The 21,261-nt window shown below is 40.2% G+C and overlaps 1 long non-coding RNA gene and 1 pseudogene across 1 annotated transcript in view; both read right to left on the bottom strand.

Moving 5' to 3' along the window:
* The window catches only part of LOC116558292, a 51,030-nt gene extending 34,408 nt beyond the window's left edge, over positions 1-16,622 (bottom strand). The window contains exons 1-3 of the long non-coding RNA XR_004271944.1: positions 16,378-16,622; positions 1,347-1,381; positions 53-115 (exon numbers count right to left, since the gene is read on the bottom strand). This is a non-coding gene — a long non-coding RNA (uncharacterized LOC116558292). The remainder of the gene's footprint in view (positions 1-52; positions 116-1,346; positions 1,382-16,377) is intronic.
* A 3,428-nt stretch (positions 16,623-20,050) lies between these two features.
* Positions 20,051-21,041, bottom strand: LOC116558191 (annotated as a pseudogene).
* Between the last annotated feature and the right edge of the window lie 220 nt (positions 21,042-21,261).

Raw genomic sequence — 21,261 nt, 5'->3', positions numbered from 1 at the left:
AAATTCAAGATGTTGTAGGAGTGAAATTTATGGTACAGTGCATGTGGAATACCTTTGATTCTCTAATCATTGATCCTCTGCAAAAGCCAATCCAGCACTCTCTGTAATTCTGTACCTTTAAAGAAACAAGAAGAAGCAAATATACAGTTGTCAGAATTTTCTGCTCTATTAGAAGATTATAAAACATGGACGGTAAGAAACAATTTCAAAGCCATATGGTAAGCTTATCAAGGCTACATCATCTCAAAGGCCCATGACACGTAGTTGAAAATACTGTCTTGGATAATTTCTATGTTCCTTTAACACGGGAAGGTCAGAGAGAAAAACCAATGCTATAGTAGTCTCTGGCCGGCTTTATGTGGTTTCTACATATGAGGAAAAGATGCATGTTCTCATTTCATTTTTGACAGGTGGCCAGAGAGTGTTGGCAATAACTTTTGAAGGTGATTTTGCTGCAGTGTCCCATAGGCTGGCATAGAGAGGCAGCTTCGCTTCTACTTTCTAAATTAGGTTTAGCCTTCAACAACTCTGCTATTTAGGAGACATTTCTACTGTAGAAAAACCACTACTAGCTTTGTTCCTCTTGCTCCTAAAAGTGTCCTTTCAACATAAATCTTTACACATTTGATGGTAGAACTCAGGGCTCTCAATTCCCTAAGTAAATAAATTAGACATAATTCAATATTTGATTATAAGATTTACAGTTCTGTTCCTTACACTTTCTCAGGTGAGCACTCTATAATTGAGCTCGAGCAAACAGCTCCATTAATTCTGATCTTGGTGTAAAAAGGGTCCTAAAAGTGCAGAGATGCTAAAGCAGACACAAGAGAACAAGGAGCCAGGGCAAGAATAACCCTTCCCTTAAATCTTCATCCCCACGCTTCACAGCTGTGGTTCCCCTGCATATTTTTACCACTAGAGAAATCATGCCTTCCACATTTTTAAGTCAGTATAGCATGTGTTTCTAAGCCAGGTCCACCTTCATCAGATAAATAAACTATTTTCTGATCTAACTGTAGTTAGAATAAAGAGAGAAAGAGAGACTACATTCAGCACACCTCCAGGACAGTCCCTGTTTTTCTCTGTGGCATTTCTGAGATAATTCCAACATACATTAGCAGGGGCTCAACAGCTGATTCAATCAGGAGGTCAAAGCAGTTGGTGCTGGTTATTACATGGCACACTGAGACATCTGGGAAGCTTGTAAGGCATTTATTAGTTTTTCCAGAGAATTTTTATTTCTTGACCTATGTGGTTGCAGATACTGCTAGCACTCAGTGTCAGAATCCTCATGACTGATGACCCTTTCAGGAACATGACTTCAGATAAGCAAAAAGCAAACTTACCAAAGTAGAAATTTCCTTGTTGAGTGCCCAAAGACCTGGTAAGGGAGATTAGGTTATTTTTAGCAAGGAAAACGATGCCTGGTTATACAACCTGCCTCTTCATATCCAATAATAAGAGAAAAATGTATAATTGTCACCAGGCGCTAACACTAACAAAGACATTTCAGGTTGGGCAGGTTTTGCACACACACGAAGAAAAGTTAAAAAAAATCCCCATGGACAAATTTGGCCTTTAAGGAAATGTAATAGGACTGTTCTTTCTGGGTAATAGGACTGGTGGTTAGACTCTGTCAGCCAGCAGTAGAGAAACACATGGGTGGCAATAACAGTTTTTGTTCAGTGCTTTTCATTTGAAAGCTACCTACAGAACTCCATTTCCAAGAGACTAGGTGCCTCTGAACTTACTCTACAGTGTTTTTTCCTAATCCATGCATGAAGAAAATCAAGAACAACGTTAGACCATGTACACCCATATTCACCTGTATCAGAAAGCACATAACCAGCCGGGCTCAGTGGCCTGTAATTCCAGCACTTTTGGAGGCCGAGGCAGGCAGATCACTTGAGGCCAGGAGTTCAAGACCAACTTGGGCAATATGCTGAAACCCTGTCTCTACTAAGAATATAAAAATTAGCTGGGCATGGTGGCGTGCACCTGTAATCCCAGCTGCTTGAAAGGCTGAGGCTGGAGAATTCTTGAACCTGGGAGGCAGATGTTGCAGTGAGCCAAGATTGCACCACTGCACTCCAGCCTGGGCAACAGAGCAAGACTCCATCTCAAAAAAAAAAAGAAAGAAAGAAAGAAAGAAAAGAAAAAAGAAAGCACACACCTAAATGCACACACACACACACATATACACATGCACATATATATACACGTACACACGTGTGCATATATGTACACACATACACACGTGCACATATATGTACACGTGTGTATGTGTTTGGCAGCTGAGGTTTTCGCCCAGCGAAATTCACTTTCTTGATTTTTGTTTGTTTTTTAAGCAACCATATGAATGGCATTTTGGCCCCTGCCTTACTTCAACATAACATCTTTCTTTGGCAGCTTGGGAGAGGGGCTTCTAAAAAAATTAAAGAAAAAGAAAAAAAATGATACAAATTCAGAGGCAATAGTGCAAGTTTTAATCCCAGTGTCACCCCCGACTCTCTGCTTAGTCTCCCCATATGGAAAAGGGGCTTAGTGATGGCTTTTTGCCTCTCTTACCAGATAAGAGGACAAAATGGGGAGTGAAAAGGCATTCAAAATTAGGAAAATATTCTCAAACTCAGAATGTAAGATCACTGTGATAAGTAGTATATTGGTGCAAAATCAAGACAGTAAATGTAGGTGGGGTGCAGCTTGCTCTTATAGAAAACTTATTCTCAATCACCCCTCATCAGTTCTGGTCTAGAGCATCCTATCTGGTCTCCATACCTTCATTCTTATCCCACTCACATCCATCTCCCAGAGCTTCTCCAGTGTTCGTCTCACCATTCTTTCCCCCCATATAAGACACATTTTCCCCACGGGAGACGTGTCACTGTTAACATAAACTGACACACATTTTTAACATGGCTTACAAAGCTTCCTACGGTTTGACCCAGCCCTGATTCTCCAGCCTCACCCCCTTCCACTCCTTCCCTTGAACTTTGATCTTCAACAATTCCAAACAACTTTTAGTTCCCTGAACACGCTGTGCCATTGTTATCCCTGCGTGCTTGCAAAACATCTTCTTTTGCCTGCAATGCCATTCCTGCCTAAACCTGCCTGAAAAACCAGTAGGCCTCAAGTGTGCCCCACTCTCTCTGGTATATGCTTATTCTTTTCCAGTTTAATGTGTTTACCTGTTTACTTTCCTATTCAGATGCCCCATGAAACAAGTCAAATTCAATGTCAATATCAAGGGCCTGGTAAAGTGTCTGACACATAGAAGGTGCTCAAGTGGGCAATGAGTGAATGAAAGGAGGAAGTGTACAGTTAAGCCTTAGATTAACTATCTGCTCCAAATTGTTTACATGATGGTTACATACTTTACATTATTTTCCATATGTAATTTTTCACCCACCTTTTTTTTTTTTTCTTTTTCTTTTTGAGATGGAGTTTCGCTCTTATTACCCAGGCTGGAGTGCAATGGCGCGATCTCGGCTCACTACAACCTCTGTCTCCTGGTTTCAAGTAATTCTCCTGCCTCAGCCTCCCGAGTAGCTGGGACTACAGGCGCGCACCACCATGCCCAGCTAATTTTTGTATTTTTAGTAGAGACGGGGTTTCACCATGTTGACCAGGATGGTCTCAACCTCTTGACCTTGTGATCCGCCTGCCTCGGCCTCCCAAAGCGCTGGGATTATAGGCGTGAGCCACCGCGCCCGGCCGACTTTCCTCTTTCAATAACATCACCAACGCGCTACACTCATGTGGTCCCCAGATTCTCCTTTCGCCTTTCCTTTCCCAAAACTACTAAAGCCACTGCGTTTCTGTTACTTTCCTCCCGAAAATAAGAAGCGTGTCTGCTGCAAACCGAGGCGCAGCGCAAGTGCAAGAGCTAGCGTGACGGCCACGCCCACGGGCCGAAGACACGAGCAAAGCCATTCAGCCCAGCAGTGTGGTGAGCGGTTTAGACAGTTCAGACAGTCATTATGTAAGAGCTTTAAACAGTATCTTACTCTAGTGAAGCTGTGTTTACTCCTCTAAATACAGACATTTAAAAAATACTGCTAACAACAACAACGACGACAAAACCTAGCCATTATGACCTCCTTACCAAAAATAAAAAATTTAAAAAAAGAAGAAGAAACGATCGTTTCCTTGGGTCATTTAACCCAAGACTCTAATCAAAAAGAAAGATCAAGCAATGTTTTCATGTATTTATAAAACTAACCCAGCAACCAAAAATGAATCACCTCAAGACCAGTTGAGTAATATATTTGTTTAGAAAACACACAAAAATATTTTGACCTCAAAGTTCACCACATACCTATATACTCCCTCCTGGTTGCTAAAACATTGTATCTTCAACATATGTAATTTTCTTCTGACTCTTTTACTAAGTAAACTAAGCTATATCCATTTGATAGCCATATTCTAAAAATCCTAAATATTTATTAAAGATTTAATAAAACAGTCCTAGTTCACAGATGCAGTAAACTAATCTGAAAAGAACCTTTGAAATCATCCAATTTGACCTTCTGATTATGCAAACTGAGAAAAGGGAGAACGTGATTAGTCATCTCAAGTCAGGCAATGGGGTAAATAATATTAAATTCAGATCTCCCTGAATTTCCCTTGAAATTCCCTGAATTTCCCTCAAATCATAATGCACACAGCAAACCACATGAACTGCCAGATCGCAAACACAGGGCAAATTCATACTTGTAGGTACAGATACATATGTACTGCTAAACAAAATGGATTCTGTTTGTTGCTTCTAGCATAAAAAAGGAAAAACAAAATTTAAGGAAAATATTTTTATTAGATATAAGCTAAACATACTTCTTCAAAACTCACTATATATCATAATATCACTGTTAATTTTTATTTTCCTTTTTTTTTTTTTAATTTAAAAAGGCGAAATGTGAATCCCTCAAAAGTGTTAGGGAACTCAGCCTTTTCAAACTAAGGACAGACTTTTTTTTCTCCTACGTCTGAGTTGAAAACGGGCTCCCTCTTGTGTTCTTTCAGTGTAATGCAGTCGTCTGCCATACAAACTGCCCTCCTTCCTAGAGAATTCCCTCTATTCCTCTCCAGAGAGAGAGAAAATACGGGTCTGAAATGTAAAATAGCCAGCTTGCCACTCGTTCTTTGCATGCTGCATGTGCTAAGGATAAATCAAGGCATAAGTATGAATAGCGGGTGTTCATATTTTATTCCTGACTTTGTTTGCTGTAATCAGCATGGTAATTCATTAGCCCTCAGTCCAGAGTACACACGGCAACTGTCATTTAAGGAAAAAGGAAAATAAAAAGAGCCCTTTCCTTTACATACAGACCTATTGCTACATTAATGTGTTACTTAATTGGTTTTTCAAGAGCTGAACCAGGTCAATCTCTCTCAACATCAATGAATTTGTTAACTAATGTATTAATATAAGCAATAATCTCTCTCTCTCTTTCTCTCTTTCTTGACAGAGCTTTACTCTTGTTGCCTAGGCTGGAGTGCAGTGGCATGATCTCGGCTCACTGCAACCTCTTCCTCCCAAGTTCAAGCAATTCTCCTGCCTCAGCCTCCTGAATAGCTGGGATTACAGGTGTGCACCACCACACCCAGCTAATTTTTGTATTTTTAGTAGAGATGGGGTTTCATCATGTTGGCCAGGCTGGTGTCAAACTCTTGACTTTAGTCAGGTGATCCACCCACCTCGGCCTCCCAAAGTGCAGGGATTACAGGAGTCAGCCATTGCACCTGACCAGTAATTTCTTTTGGAGCCTCTAATTTTCATAAAGCAACATGTCAGTAGTGTGGGAAATACAAAAAGTAATATATTAGAAGACATATTAGAAGATAAAATATGAAATCTCAAGTGACATAAATATACATAAATAATATAGTACAAGATAAAAGATGTGATTGCAAGTGGCATATGTGACAGCTTTCATGAAGTGACACGCAGTGCAGAAAGAGATCAAAGGAGGAAAATGCCTCGTGAGGTGGTGGAGATCAGGGAAGGCTTTCTGTGGAATGTGGTATCTCACCTGTACCTGAAGCGATGAATACGCTTTCACCACTAGATAACAGGCTTGGAAAAACATTCCACAGACAAGAAAAAAAACTGATGAATTCTGGACTTGCTGGAATAAGGTTTTTACAGAGAAGCCATTGCTAGCTGGGCAGAGAAGGGACTAGTCTCTGCAAGGAGACTGTAAAAATGCAGCAATTCGAAGCCTTAAACCCTCAGTTTCCTCAGGGTATGGGAGTCAAACCCATGACCTTGGTTTTATTTTTAGCGCCATGCTCTACTAATCAGCTGAAAAGGAGACCAAGAGAATGAACTGAGTGAAAAGAGCAGTGAATCAGAAACACGTGGGCCATAACACCGCGCAGTGACATTTCGAATAGAAAACCTAATGGCTTATCTATTGATCTATCTGCTCTTAATTCTGCTTGGCTGTTACTTTTTTCAAGTAACATTTCCAAATTACATTCAAATATCAGTTGTCTGCATTAATGAAACAGGACTGTGGAACAGATAATCCAATTGTCGTTTTAACTTTTAGTCTTTGGAATGGGTTATAATGGTAATTTAAAGAAAATTCATTCTTCCAAATTCATTTTTTTTTTCAGACTACCATTAAAATTTATGGGCTCTCTCTTATAAATCCATCAGACTACCTAATAAAAAGTGTTTCATGAATAATCTGCAGAGGAAATGATCCACTATTGCTAATGGGCGCCACTTGCTTACTGTCACATTCATTAATTCAATTATTTTGCATTGCCAAAATGGAACTTTTTTTTTTTTGAGACAGAGTCTTGCTCTGTCACCCAGGTTGGAGTTCAGTGTTAAGATCTCTGCTCAGTGCAACCTCCAGCTCCCGGGTTCAAGTGATTCTCCTGCCTCAGCCTCTCAAGTAGTTGGGATTACAGGTGCATGCCATCATGCCTGGCTAATTTTTGTATTTCTAGAAGAGACGGGGTTTCACCATGTTGGCCCAGCTAGTCTTGAACACCTGACCTCATGATCTACCTGCCTCAGACTCCCAAAGTGCTGGAATTATGGCGTGAGCTACTGTGTCTGACCCAAAATGAAACATTTTTAAATGAGCACCACAACAAGGAATGTCATCTGCCTCCTAATCTCTAGCCCGGTTCCACTCAAAGCCCACTGGTGTGAGGCTTTAATTTAATATTGAGGCCGCTAACTCCTTGAAATGATGTATTTTGACAATCTCTTCAACATACTTGTTTTCTCATTCATAGAAATGAACATATTCTTGTTTCCTGGTTATCAATATTGAAGATACTTTCTTTAATGGGACACATGCTTCTATCCTCCCTCATCTTTTTAATGACACTGTCATATCTTGTCCCCGCCACAGCATGGAATTTTTCAGAGTGGCCCTTGTCAGTAAAATCTGAAAGAGTCTGGTGGGATGTGGGTTAGTATCATTGACAAGCAAGGGGTTTAAGATTTAGGAATTAGCTACGCTTTTTATTTGTTTATCTTAAATTAATGGTCAAAGTTCTGCTACATAGTAGAGTCAGCTACTAATGATCACCTGCAAAGTTTTGCTACATCATACAGCAGTCACCTACCAATGATCACCTGCTAGCATTAAAAGCCAACTGCTTCCTTTCTGAAAAATGCTGACAAAAACTGCTACATGCCAGGGACTCCAGCTGTCTGGAACAGACAACACATTCTGCAATGCTGGTGCCCTCTACCGGCTGACACTACCCGAGGCTTCACGGTAGGGAATTCATGTGTCCCGATGGGAAAGCAGCAGTTAGGATTCTAAGGCAGTCGTCAGGCTTTGAGAAGCAATTTAAGATCAGAGTGAATGGTGAGGACAGGGAGGACAAGGAGAGGTACTAGTTTCCTGCTATCCACCCCGTCGTTATCATTCCCGTTACTGCTAGCCCAAAAACTAGTTATCAGATCAAAGAAGTGGTATATTCTGGGATAATGTGGGATAATTGGTCAGAGAAAATAGTCATATATACACATACAAATGCACACACACACATACGTGGGTGGATTTGTTAACAGATATTCTCATGGAAGGAATGAAACATTACAGATAGAAAAAAGTTTTTATTGTATATTTGGAAAGATTTGGGATATAATTGCATTCTGTACTAATTTCTAGAATAAACAAAGGATACATTAAATGTAGATTTTTTTAAAGCATGATTTTCAAACAGAATTATATAATAGGGATATACAATGCCAATCACTTCAAGTTTAACAGAACAATCATAGAAGATGTTTACAAAAGCCTTCAGTGGATACATCAATTTTCCCAAGGGCCTCTCTCATCTTTCTAAGCCCAGATCATTTCCTTTTGAACAATCCATCATGTCAACATCCTTATCCATTTTCTTCAAACTTCAAGTGGAGTAATCTTCCCAGATCGACATTGGTCCATGATTCTAGCAGTTTTCCAACACCACCCTTGTCAACTACACATAAGTAATTCTGCCTCTGAACATTTTTAGGCTTGCTCTGCAATGTTATTAGAGAGGTGATTCAGTGAGTTCTAATTTTATAAATGATGAATTTATTAATTAATATCTTAATATATAATAGCTTTTTCTTTCCAAAGACATGAAATCACAGAATTCACTCGCAGATAGTTAATTCACAGAAATAGTAAACTCTCACCCTTGTCTGCATAGCTAACTTGACCATGGCTCCAAACAGAGAGGTGGACTCCTAACCCTTTCCATGTAGCCCTGCTTTTCTCCATCTTGGTGAACTCTCAACCAATCAGACACTGCTAAGACTCCGGGGATCACTTCCCTGTCATTATTCTGAATTACAAATGGCAAGTTGGGGCCCCATCGCTCAGGAAGCACTGTGTGAGACTGGACGGAGTTCTGCACTGGTCTTATTAGCATTTGCCTTGGGTTGTTAATTTGTATAATGACAGTCATGCATTTGTGCCAAAAGCATGAATAACAAAGTAGCTCCCTATGGCCATCATAATTATCACTTTTTAGCTGAAAAATAAAAAGCATTTGAAAGAAGCAAAGGGGGCATTGTGTTTATATAGTCTATGCCATAAGCATGGAGAATATGATCTGAAATCAAGAGTTAATGAATTTAATAAATATTAGTTGCTTCAGTTTGCCTTTGGGAGGGAGGAGTTTATGTTTTTATAATAAATACGTTTGGCACAAATTGTGAGCTCAACAAAATTTGGGTGTTTGTTTTTGTCTTTTGAGACAGGGTCTTGCATTTTGTCACCTAGGCTGGAGCGCAGTGGCATCATGGCTCACTACAGCCTTGACCTCCCAGGCTCAAGAGATTCTCCCACCTCAGCCTCTCAAGCAGCCGGGGCCAGAGGCTTCTGCACCACCACACCTGGCTAATTTTTTTTTTTTTTTTTTAATTTTTGTAGAGAAAGAGCTGCTCTTGAACTCCTGGCCTTAGGCAATCCTAGCACCTGGCTTCCCAAAGTGCTGAGATTACCGGCAGGCGCCATCATGCCAAGCCTTAAACAATGTTTTTCTCTTCAGAGCCTCCTTTTCTTTTTCCTCTTGTTAAAAAGAACCAAAACCCTTATAATTACCAGGTGTTATGTGGCGCAGTCTCAGAGCTGTGAAACAGTCAATGGAATACAAAAACAGCTCAAATCTTTTGTTTACTTTTCTTGAAAAGCCTGAAGAAGATCTGAATGCACCGTCCAAGATAGCTTCGTAAAAAAAATCTCCTTTTCCTTCCAATTTTCTTCCATTATAATCTGTCACTACTGAGATGAGTCTCTCTTAAAAGCCCCCAAACAAAATGACTTCCTATTCCAATCCTGATAAGTTTGCTCTCCTCTCTCTGTTATCTCTGTGCTATTTAATTCAATTTACATGTTTTGGCTGGGCGTGGTGGCTTCCACCTGTAATCCCAGCACTTTGGGAGACAGAGACCAGCAGATCACTTGAGGTCAGCCTGGCCAACCTGGTGAAACCCTGTCTCTACTAAAAATACAAAAATTAGCCAGGTGTGCTGGTGGGCACCTGTAATCCCAGCTACTCGGGAGGCTGAGGCAGGAGAATCGCTTGAATCCAGGAGCCAGACGTTGCGGTGAGCCAAGATCACACAACTGCCCTCCAGCCTGGGCAAAAGAGTGAGACTTCAAGTCTCCATTTCAAAAACAAAACAAAACAAATCAAAAAACAATTGACATGTTTTAATCCTCCTTCTTTTCCTCTGGCATCTAGAATTTTCTCTCAACTAAGTTCCTAGTTTTTGCATAATAAAAACTCAAGTGTGGCAAGGACTTAGAAGAGGGGAGAGGCTTTCTGAGGATGGTCAAGAAGTTGAAAAGGCAAAAAATGAAACTCTCTTTGGATAAAATTGGGTGTGGGTAGAAGGATGGGAACACTTACAAGTTAATAACCTTTGCTGCATCTAAATATATATCAAATATGCAAAAATCATCGTAATTAGTGGCTGAAAAAAATTCTAGTACCCTGTTGTTTTTATGCATGCTGTAGGTACAGGGTAAGCTATCCTGGAGGCTTCACATTAAAATGGAATCAGCAAATATGAAAACGTAGAAAATTCCATCTGCTTGACTCAGCTCAGTGTCCATATGGATTAAAAAATACAGCCCTTAACACTTTACGGCATGGTTTCTCCAACTGTGGAACTACGCGTGTGTGCATGGGAGCGTGCTAAAGGAAGATCGCTATCCTGCCGCCCTCTGGCCACTGTTGTGAAAATTAAGTCACTAATTACACAATGTCAAGGCTGGAAGAGTTACCCACACAACGGGTGGGTTCCATCGCTCGGTGGGTAACTGTCCAATCACCACAACGAAGGAGCATTTAACAAGGGGATCTTATTACTTGCAGCAAGTAAAGAGGTCACTGGGAATAATTCCCCAAAGCAGTACCTTCTCCAACAATGGCGAAACAGGACTTATTTTGAGCCAGTTAGATGAGCCACTGTGCTCTCCGCTGAGAGGTGGAGTGAGGCAGCACAAGCGCAGCTGCTGATCATGCTTCTACATACGTCACATGTATAGAACAAGGTGAGTAAGCGTTGCCTTGGGCAGTGATTTTACCATGTTAATGAAGGGAGTTAACCAAAGTGCACTTCCAGCTCAGGAATCTCTGTAACCAAGGCTGTTTCTTCCTGGCACATTTTTTTTCTTTTTCAACTTCTATTTTAGAGTCAGGGGGTACATGTGCAGGTTTGTTGGCAAGGTAGATTGCCGATGCTGACGTTTGGGGTATAAATGATTCACTCATGTACCAAGCACAGTTTCCGACAGTTTTTCAATCCTCCCTGACTCTATCCTTCCCATCTCTAGTAGTCTCCAGTGTCTACTGGTGCCATCTTTATGCCCGTGAGTACCCAATGTTTAGCACCCACTTGTAAGTAAGAATATGTGGTATTTGGTTTTCTGTCTTTTAACCTTTAAAACAATGGCTAGGGATGGGGTAATTAAAATAATCTCTACAGGTCCTTCCGTAACCCAGGGTCCCTGGGTTTTTGGGTACACACGATGGAAAAGTACCCTCTTGTATCTATTGCACATTGACTTCTTGTCATTTCAAAAAGTTCCAGAAGATTCAGAAGAGATAAGCCCCCAGGTTGGGGCTTAGCCAGAGCTGGTTGCTGGCTTTGCCAGGGAAGAATTCAAGGGTGAGCCAGAGGTGTTAGAAGTAATCTTTTCTTAAAGGGTGCTGCTCCTTGGGGAGCCGGGCTAACTCACGCGCCATGCGCCCAGAGTCAGCCGTGCATGGGCTGTAGGCAGCTGTATTTATATCCACCTGTAATTACATCCAAATTGAGGGGCAGGCTAATGCAAATTGCAGGGGTGGGTTATTCAGAACTGTCTAGGAAAGGCATGTAAGTTCCAGGTCATTTCCATGAAAAGGGACGGTAACTTCCAGGTTGTTGCCATGGCATTTGCAAACTGTCGTGGTGCTGGTGGGAGCATCTTATGCTAATGAGTAATGACAGTGACTAGATGTTGCCTTCTTCACTACCTGCTGGTTCCTGCTGGTTTTTTGCTTCATCCTGTCGGGATGGGGAAATAAGTCATACTGGCCTTCTACCTCAGCTAGATAACGGTGGCCCGGACAGACTGTGGTTTACCCACAAGTAATGAAAGTTGTCTGAATTTAGATTCTTAGCTCCTAATACAGAAAACTGATATGCAGGTCTGTCCTCACCGTGTACGCCAGAAGATGCTGATCTGGGTGATCTGGGTGCTGAGAGGCAACGGCTGCCAGAGATTCTGTTGCCACAGCTTGGACATGCAGGAGAACACCAAGGCTGCTGTGGGACCCTCTAACAAAAACGAGGGACACAGCCCTCCCAGAGATGCTGGGCACACTCGCAGAGTGGCCCTTGCCTCCAAATGAGTTCTGTTTGGAAGGTTTGATTCCTCACAGAGCCCACCCAACCACTTTATTCTTCCTTTAAGAACAGAAAAGGAAAAGTTAAAACTAAAAAGCAGTTTTTTGTAAAAATTTGCCACTATCCAATAAATAAAACTGCGGCTCACAGAAACCTCCCAACTGCTCCTCCCATCCCCAGAGAAGCTTCGAGCATTTCTCGGCATACTTTAACTTCATGCCATTTTCCTAAACCAAATATTAAATGTCCACCTTGAAGTGAGAGTGATACATCACTGAGGAGAGAATGGGTAGCTCTTGTGAAATACAAAAACAGGTAGAAATGAGAAGTGGACCCTTTCTCCTGTTCTCACCCCACCCTGTGCGCAGCGCAGACGATGTGGCTATCCTTCAGAGGCGGCTGCTCTCTCTGACTCTGAGACTGTGCGTGTCCCATTGTTAATGTTATTGCTGTTAATGTTGTGATGTTTGTGTTGTTTGATTTTGTGTTCTTGATATTTTGCTTTCCCTGGAACAGGTAGGCGTGTTTTCGTTTGTTATTTTATACCTTGGAATCATTTTGGCTTAAGTCAATTAATGACAGTAATGTTCCCAAAATGAAAATCAACAGGTCTGTTGTTTGAAACAGCCAAGTCGTTACTTTGATTCTGTTGTTCTATCAAGGCTCTTTTTCTGCCCCTTTTTCCCTTTTCTTTTCCTTTACAAAACAGCCTCTATTACAACACACGTGCATTGATTGTTGGTTGGCACAATCATATATTCTATACTCTTCGATTTTCAAAAATACTTCTAGTAAATAAATAAAAAAGCTTAATAAAATATCTAGCGGCTTGCCAACCTATTAACTTTATAGTTCATGTCTAATTATTTTCACCTATACAATTTGGGAGGAGCTTTGCAATCAATCACTTGGTGCAGTTCTGAAGATAAAGGAGAGCATCTGCTTTTTATTTGGGGAGAAGACATATGCATGTTTTAAGGGAACCCTGTGCAATGAAGTGGCAGAGACATTCTCCTAAGCCTCATTTTCACAGAGCATAAGGAGGAATGGATTCAGCTGACATTTTGGGGATAGACATAAAACATTTATATGAGTAAAGTACAATGCTTAAAGCAATTGAAATGAGAACACTTATTTTCATAATTCATACTCCTTGTTTCCTAAGCACTGATTGTTAGTACCTAACTCTATTTGAGTTTGCGCCACCATGTGCAGACTGCATTCCTGGTGCTCAGCTACTGCATCACAGTCCTCTGCTTTCTGGTTAGAATTTGACCCAGACGTGCAAAGAGTCCGAGTCCCTTCTCCTGGTGTTTCAGCACTCTTTCACCTTACAGCCACAACCAAGACAACCGATAACATCAGACGGAACCTCCATCCTTAACGAAAGCAGAGGAATTTAAACATGAGTGCAGTATTTTAAGCATCAGCAATGGTGGGACTTTGCACAATGCCCTCTGCCCTCTGCCCTCTGCCCTCTGCCCTCTGAGGTCTATGGAAGTCTGTGATCCTTTGGCAAGAGATCATAGTCACTGGGTGAACTGGCCCCACAGGGAGGCAGAGTGACTAGCTAGCTATGGAATGCTGTTTAACACTGGCAAATACGGTCTAAAGGGTCAACCAAAGTTTATTAAAATCACCAGCAATGCATACAAGACATTGCATGAAGAGATATTAACAGTTAGGAAGTCGCGGCTATTTTGACATGGACAGATGATCACGGCATGGAATTGCTGTAGGGTGGGGCTTGGCCATGGTCACTTTTCAAAGCTCCTGAACAATGCTGGTGCCCATTCATGGTTGACCGCCACTGGGGCAGCACTTTCGGCCATCTGGTAGGAACCGAGCACAAAGCTCCACCTATATTCCAGCTGCTGGCTAAGGAAAATAAAACTTTTTCAACTCAGATTTTATTTTTTAAGCTCCTCTCTAGACAAAGAAGATAATAAGATAAAACAGTTAAAACTAGAATATGAGACATTGGGATTACATATAAGAAGCAGCTTGGGGGAAGAAGAGGTTAGTTATTAAAATGTATGACCTCAGGGATACTGTGTCATATCATTTTCTGGAGGATTTCACAACGGGGGTGAATTTCCATCTGTCTTCAAGGTGTTTCTAATGGAATGCCAAGGTGATGCTGGAGGTTATAGCTCATTCCTTTAGACAGGGCTGAATGCTGCGCTTATTCATCACTTATTCATTGAAAACAAATCAAATTTTTCCCAAGTGCCTTATAATGTTCTAAGAAAAGGCCACTGGGCTGGATGAAGGATTTGGGTGTACACGTTGTGGCAGGTCCTGTTTGTGAAACTGTGACAGGCAGTACAGTGTTTGAGGTAAGTATGTAGCTCTAAAGCCAACTGCCTGGTTTCAGTTTTTTCACTTACTGGTAGACAAAAATATTCCTTAACAGCCCCATCAGTTTACCTGTAATGGGGGTAATGATGCTGCTGATGCTGTCATCCTCATATAATCATTCTAACAGTAGTTAATAGCCTGTAATCTTAGGGTTCAATGAGTTTATATATGTAAACTAGTTATACCTGCATGGAACATAGCAGACATTTGTATTAAGATTTAATTTTTTTCGTTAAAAGTCAATTTAGGTCACTTGCATCAGAAGATTCATTCAATCCCAATTAATATCTTTGCTAGCAAAACTAAAATATGCACTCTTTTTTTCCTCTTCTTTAAGCTACAATAAAGTACAACACTTCTGAGGAAAGGCAAAATCTTAGTGCTGGAAGGAAATAATGAAATCTTCTAGAGGAACGGTTTTCAACCATAGTTACATATTAGAGAGCTTTCAAATAATATTTATACTCAGACCTAAATACAAACAAGAGAATCAGGGGTGGAGCATAGACACCAGTTTTTTCTCTTCGGTTTTCTTTTCTTTTTTTTTTTTCCTGATTGTGTTACTTACCAAACTTTGTCATTCCAAAGTCTAACAAAGGTTTCAAGCCAATGGTCTAGAACCATCTGCCTCAAAACGCAGAAATTTCCTTAACCAGCCTCTTCTTAATATTTCCATTGGCATAGAATGGTATTTCCATTACCTCACATAAAATTGAATAGTCCTTTAAATTTAATTCATGCTAAGCAAACAATTCAGCCTAATCACACTCAATATTTATTTTCAAATTTGAATTAAGCACCTCCTCCTGTTGTTGGCAAAAGTGATAAATAAATGATAAATGTCAAATATCATGAAATATTTCTGCAAATTCTGCAACTTTTACAATCATCACAGTTAAATGAAGTAAAATATTTTCAAAAGCAAATTAAATTCATTTGGTTGTTTCTAGACCATTGGCTTGAAACCTTTGTTAGACTTTGGAATGACAAAGTTTGGTAAGTAACACAATCAGGAAAAAAAAAAAAGAAAAGAAAACCGAAGAGAAAAAACTGGTGTCTATGCTCCACCCCTGATTCTCTTGTTTGTATTTAGGTCTGAGTATAAATATTATTTGAAAGCTCTCTAATATGTAACTATGGTTGAAAACCGTTCCTCTAGAAGATTTCATTATTTCCTTCCAGCACTAAGTAATAAATAATACAGTTATGATTACTTTAAGTGAAATTACATAAAGATAGCGTTTCAGTTTTGAAAACTGTTTGGGAATCTACCTCCGCATGATCAATTTCACTTATTTCTTTTTGAATTTATTTTATTCGTACATTACTAGTTGTGCAATAAACTATATAATCGAGAACCAGTGTCAGGCACGGGGCTACAAACCTTACTTAATAAGTGCAAAACCAAAAGCTGATTCAAAACTCAAAACTTTAGATTTCTTCAATGTGTCATACCTTTCTCTTTCCCCTAAACTATTCACTGTATTGGATATTTTCAGTTAAGCTGATTTTTAAATAGACTTAATATTGTATGTAACAATTCAGAGTTGTAATTCAGGTAAATTAAAGACTTGGTAGGGAAAGATTTACTGTGAACCTTTTTAAAACAATGGGTTATTCTAGCTTATTTAAGATGTAATTTAACTCACCAGATTGTGGTGTGTATACAATTTCTGGAGACACTGATCAAGTAAACCAGGAATCGAGGCTACATGTGCTGTGATCATTCTTTAAGTATCAGTGGGTGTGCATGTAGGCTGGTTTAGAGAACAGAAATGAGATAAGAACAGGACGCCTAAAGGTTGGACACCACTGAATTCAATGAGGACAGATCGCCTGAGTCAGTCTGGTTCGGAGGAAGGGCAGAGTTGATTGTTCTTCAGAAGGACATCGGAAGGGCGGTCACCAGGAAACTGCAGATCACGGTAACAGTGCCACAGATGCCTGTTAAAGATGGTTACTGCAGTCTCCTCAGAAAAGTACTATTACATTTTAATTTTTCTATGGCGAATTATCAGTGGGCCAAGGGTCATGAGCACCAGATAATAACAGCCCTCATTAATGTATGTTTAAGTGCTGCTATTTCTATTGAGCCTTTATAGTGCAGATTTTTAGATCTGGTCTTATTTCTTCTTTTCTTCTAGATACTATCATTAGCACAGATCTTAGAAAACTTTTGTATCCCAGCTTTTCTTTGTTCATTTTATTTTCAACAGAACTGGCAGAGACCAACGGAGTCAGAATTAACACAATGAAACACAATTAACACAAGCGACAAAAACGTCATAGTGATGCTGAATGGGAAGAAACCATCAATTATAGTTTTAAAACATTTCCAAGGACCTTTTTATCTATAAATGCTAAAGTAAATCTTTACAGAGTGTTTTTTTTTTTTTAATTGTAAACTCAGTTTCTCAGCTTTCTGTTCCATGTATAATATCTGATTTTTGTGGGTCTTTTTCCTCAATGATACACAGGCAAGCATTAGTAATACTTATTTAGATTTATACAATGCCATTCTTTGGCATAGCACATTCTCATATTGTCCCCTTCACAGCTCTGCAATGGAGGAAAAGGCTTGTAAAGCAAGAGATTTTGGTCCTATTCGTGTGTGTGTGTGTGTGTGTGTGTGTGTGTGTGTGTGTGTGTGTGTTTTGAGAAGGAGTTTCGCTCTTTGTTACCCAGGCTGGAGTGCAATGGTATGATCTCGGCTCACCGCAACCTCCGCCTCCTGGGTTCACGCAATTCTCCTGCCTCAGCCTCCCGAGTAGCTGGGACTACAGGCTGTGCCACCATGCCCAGCTAATTTTTGTATTTTTAGTAGAGATGGGGTTTCACCATGTTGACCAGGATGGTCTCTGTCTTTTGACATCGTGATCCACTGCCTTGGCCTCCCAAAGTGCTGGGGTTATAGGCGTGAGCCACAGTGTGTGTGTGTTTTAATTGATCTGATATTGGGAAAGACCCCCTAAGCTTTGTCCTTAGTGTTTTTTTTAATCTTTAATCTGTAGTAAAAGGCATTTGAATAGGTTATAGATATAGCTTCTTCTAAAACTGAAATGTTGTAGCTTTCTTTTAGAGTGCATTCAGATGGGGGCAAAGGCCCTTAGTAACTTGCTCCAGCTCATACATTTAGTCAACATAGAGAAGGATTTCAGTCCCTGAATCATATTCCAAAGTGTTCCCACTAGGCTAGATTGCTTATTACTGAGAATGTGAAATTCAGACCTTGGTTTACTTTATCATGATTTTATTTTATTCTTGGACTAAAAAAATTGTCTTAGTCTCATTGTTGTATGATATTGAAACATTTTTAAACTAATTTCAAATGTTTTACGTGAATAAGGAACACCAAACTGTCATGTGAGTGTGAAGTTCAGGGGAGAAGGACTTCCACTCTGATCACTGCCACCCACACCTCCGCGGTCTACTCTGTCTTGGGTTAGCACTGTTTTACAAGAATGTGGATTTCATTCCTTCTAAAGGAGTGGGACCTGATGATTTTTGATTCTCCAAGGGCAAAGAGAAAAGATGATGCATTTAATTATCTTAATGGAATTTAATTATAATCGGAAAGTTTCTCCAAGTTTTGTTTGTTTATTTGAATTTAAGACTAACCCACACTCCAAGGATTTCTTAAACAGGAGTACTTGAAGCTTCAAAGAGGATCCTTTGAAAAGTGCTAATAACCAGAGTGTTGTCTTCTCTTCCACAAGAAGGAGCCAGGTGGGGAGGTACAGATCTGGTTCTTCTCTTTGTCCCACTACGCATTTTTTCCCATAGATCAGGGAGGTAAACTATTGCTTTCCATTGGATAATATTAAGCAGGAATGGGGGTCATTGCACCGAAATAACAAAGGGGTCAGTTGCTTGGTTCTTCATGGTTTGCTGACACTTTGCTCTGTGTCTTGTCTTCATGTAATAAACTCACCAAGGAAAGGTCTCTCTCTTCAGGAGTATTCTACTTTCTCCAGCTTCATTGGAAAAGTTTCATTGGAGGAAAGAGGTAGTCAGCCCTGATACCTTCTCTAATTTAATGTTGCCAGGGAGCCCTCTGCTTTGAGAGCTATCAGGAATCCACTGATAAAACTAGCGCCATATTTAATTCCCGTTTGTCTCCTTGATTATTTCTCAATGTGTTTAGATAAAGAAGAAAGATGCCATTAGCTCCTCCAAATTTCTCACAGAAGCCAACACAATCAAGAACCACATTCTACAGCTAATAACTTAACTAGAGGGCAACAATATTTTCTGCTAAAGTTTGCTAGAAAGTGGATGTAACGATCCCAGATGTAAAAGGTTGTTCAGGGACTTATATTGCAGTCCCTTTCTAATCGACTCTAATCAGATGTGAACGTATTCATACCTTATCGATTTGTTGGAGACAATTATATTCGGAAGCATCATATGCCTCGCTCTCAAATAATTATTCTAATTTGTTTTGCTCACTTTGTATAGTAATATAGCACAAGGTGGAGAAATAGGGCCCCAGCAGGTCAGTGAATATTGCCTTACTACACAGTACACATTTGTAGATCATAAACACGGTTCATTAGCTTCTCAAAGACGAGAAAGTTTTCTTGCAGCAGACACTGCAGAAAGTAATAAAAATGATATAATCATTCTTGAAGAACACATAACGTTTACAGTCGTAACAAATTTTCCATGCACATGTGCACGTCTAACAAATGCTGCAGAGTTTGAAAGCTGAGAGACACTTTTGAACCACTTAAAGCCACATGTCAAATCTTTCTTTAATTGTGATAAATTCTGTTCTCTCACCTGAGAAGGTGACATTTCATGGCAAACAAGTCTGAGAAATCATCCAGAACCAGAAAAAATTTTCTGTTTTGTAAGCTATTTCCTATAATAACCAGAAAATTTGGGACAAAAAAAAAGCTAGCTCACAACACAGTTGCTCTGAGCCTTGTTAATCACAATCAGGAAACTACGCTCTTGCTTGAGAAGCCCAGGTTCTCCTCTGCACGAACTTAACTCAACGTCTTGGTAAGCTGGAGTGGCTGCCTGTACCGCTGTGAGCTCCAAGTTGCTGGAGTTTCTTTTCTTTCCTTTTTTTTTTTCTGAAATTTCAAAATATTTATTGAATGGAAATATAAACATAAGCCCAAAAGAAAACAGTGGCAAAGTTTATAAGTAAAATGTAATTTTCCCTTAATTAATATTATTGCTTGCTGTTCATGGTTTACAAAATGACTGACATTTCCCTTCTATCCCTTTGTACCTATGTGTATCTAGCAGAAATGTTCTTAGCTCTGCCTACGTGCATACAGAAACTTTGTATCGATGATTATGTTCAAATGTTTATTTCTTTTCCCCGGAATAAATTGGGGGACTGGCACTGTCTGGAATGATCACAGGACAAATAGGAAGCTCTGATCATCTTGAGTTTCATGTTTATCAGAAAAATAAGGGCGCAGTGGCTCTATAACAGGAATTTTGTTGAAAATGTAGATATGGCACCCATCACTAACATTAGAAAAGGAAATGAACTGCATACCTACAACCAGGAAAATCCCCCCTCTGTGCAACTGGGGACTGATCCAGAGAAAAGTCAAAGGCATAGTGCTGGTGGCAAAGATCTTTCCTTTTCTGGAACTCACAGTCCAGAGGCCGAGCTCTGAAGAAAGCACAATGTCCCCCTGTTGATTCACAGATTCCTTAAAAATGCCCACATCCCATCCTTTGCCGGTGCCCACATCCACCTCCCAGTAATGCAACCAGAATTGAAGCAAGAGGTCCCTAGGTTGCACAGTGCGGAATTGAACCGTTCAGCTTGCTCTTTCCGATTCTGTCTGAAATCCCCACATCGGACACTCCTCAGATCTTCAGAAATGATGAGACGGTTGTTGGCTGTGTCCACATCCAAGGCCATATCCACTTGAAACTTCTTCATCCTTGGGTTCATCATTAGAATCGATTTCAGCTTGGGCTCTAGTTCCTTGATGATGAAAACCAGTGCCCTCAGCTTGAACCTGGGCTTGATGTCTTTCTTCTGAGAGACCACAGTGCATCAGGGGCACAGTACACGTGGCTCCTTCTGCAGTGAATTGATGCACTGGAGGCAGCAGGCATATCCACATTTCAGTTGCACAGGTTCTTCAAGATCATTTAGACAGACAGGACAACTAATTACTTGTTTGAAGGGTTCCGCCAATGCAAATGTCTCTCCTTCCCGAGTTCCTCCCCGCCCCCGCCTCAGCTGCTTCTGCCGACAGCTCAGATCTCTCATTTTATTTTATTTTATTTTTATAAACAGGCATGTTTAGTGATAGCTTGCTCTTCGGAGATGACTACAGAGACTTTTAATCTATAATTCAGGAGTATATAACCATACAGCATGGGCCAATTAGCCAAATGTAAAATAAACTAAGTTCTTACTACAACTACCCTATAAACCTTGCAACTATTCTTTCCAAAATGACCCTAATCTCATGTGAAAACACCTACTGTGGGGGAACCAGAAACCTGGCTATGTGGCCAAAAGTAAAAACCAAAGGAAACAATAGCAACTC

This window comes from Sapajus apella, unplaced genomic scaffold, assembly GCF_009761245.1.
Source record: "Sapajus apella isolate SASKATOON/1434 unplaced genomic scaffold, GSC_monkey_1.0 scaffold21, whole genome shotgun sequence".
In the NCBI taxonomy this organism is placed as follows: domain Eukaryota; kingdom Metazoa; phylum Chordata; class Mammalia; order Primates; family Cebidae; genus Sapajus; species Sapajus apella.
Note: the sequence above shows the minus strand (reverse complement) of the source record. Positions and strands in the feature narration are given on the sequence as shown.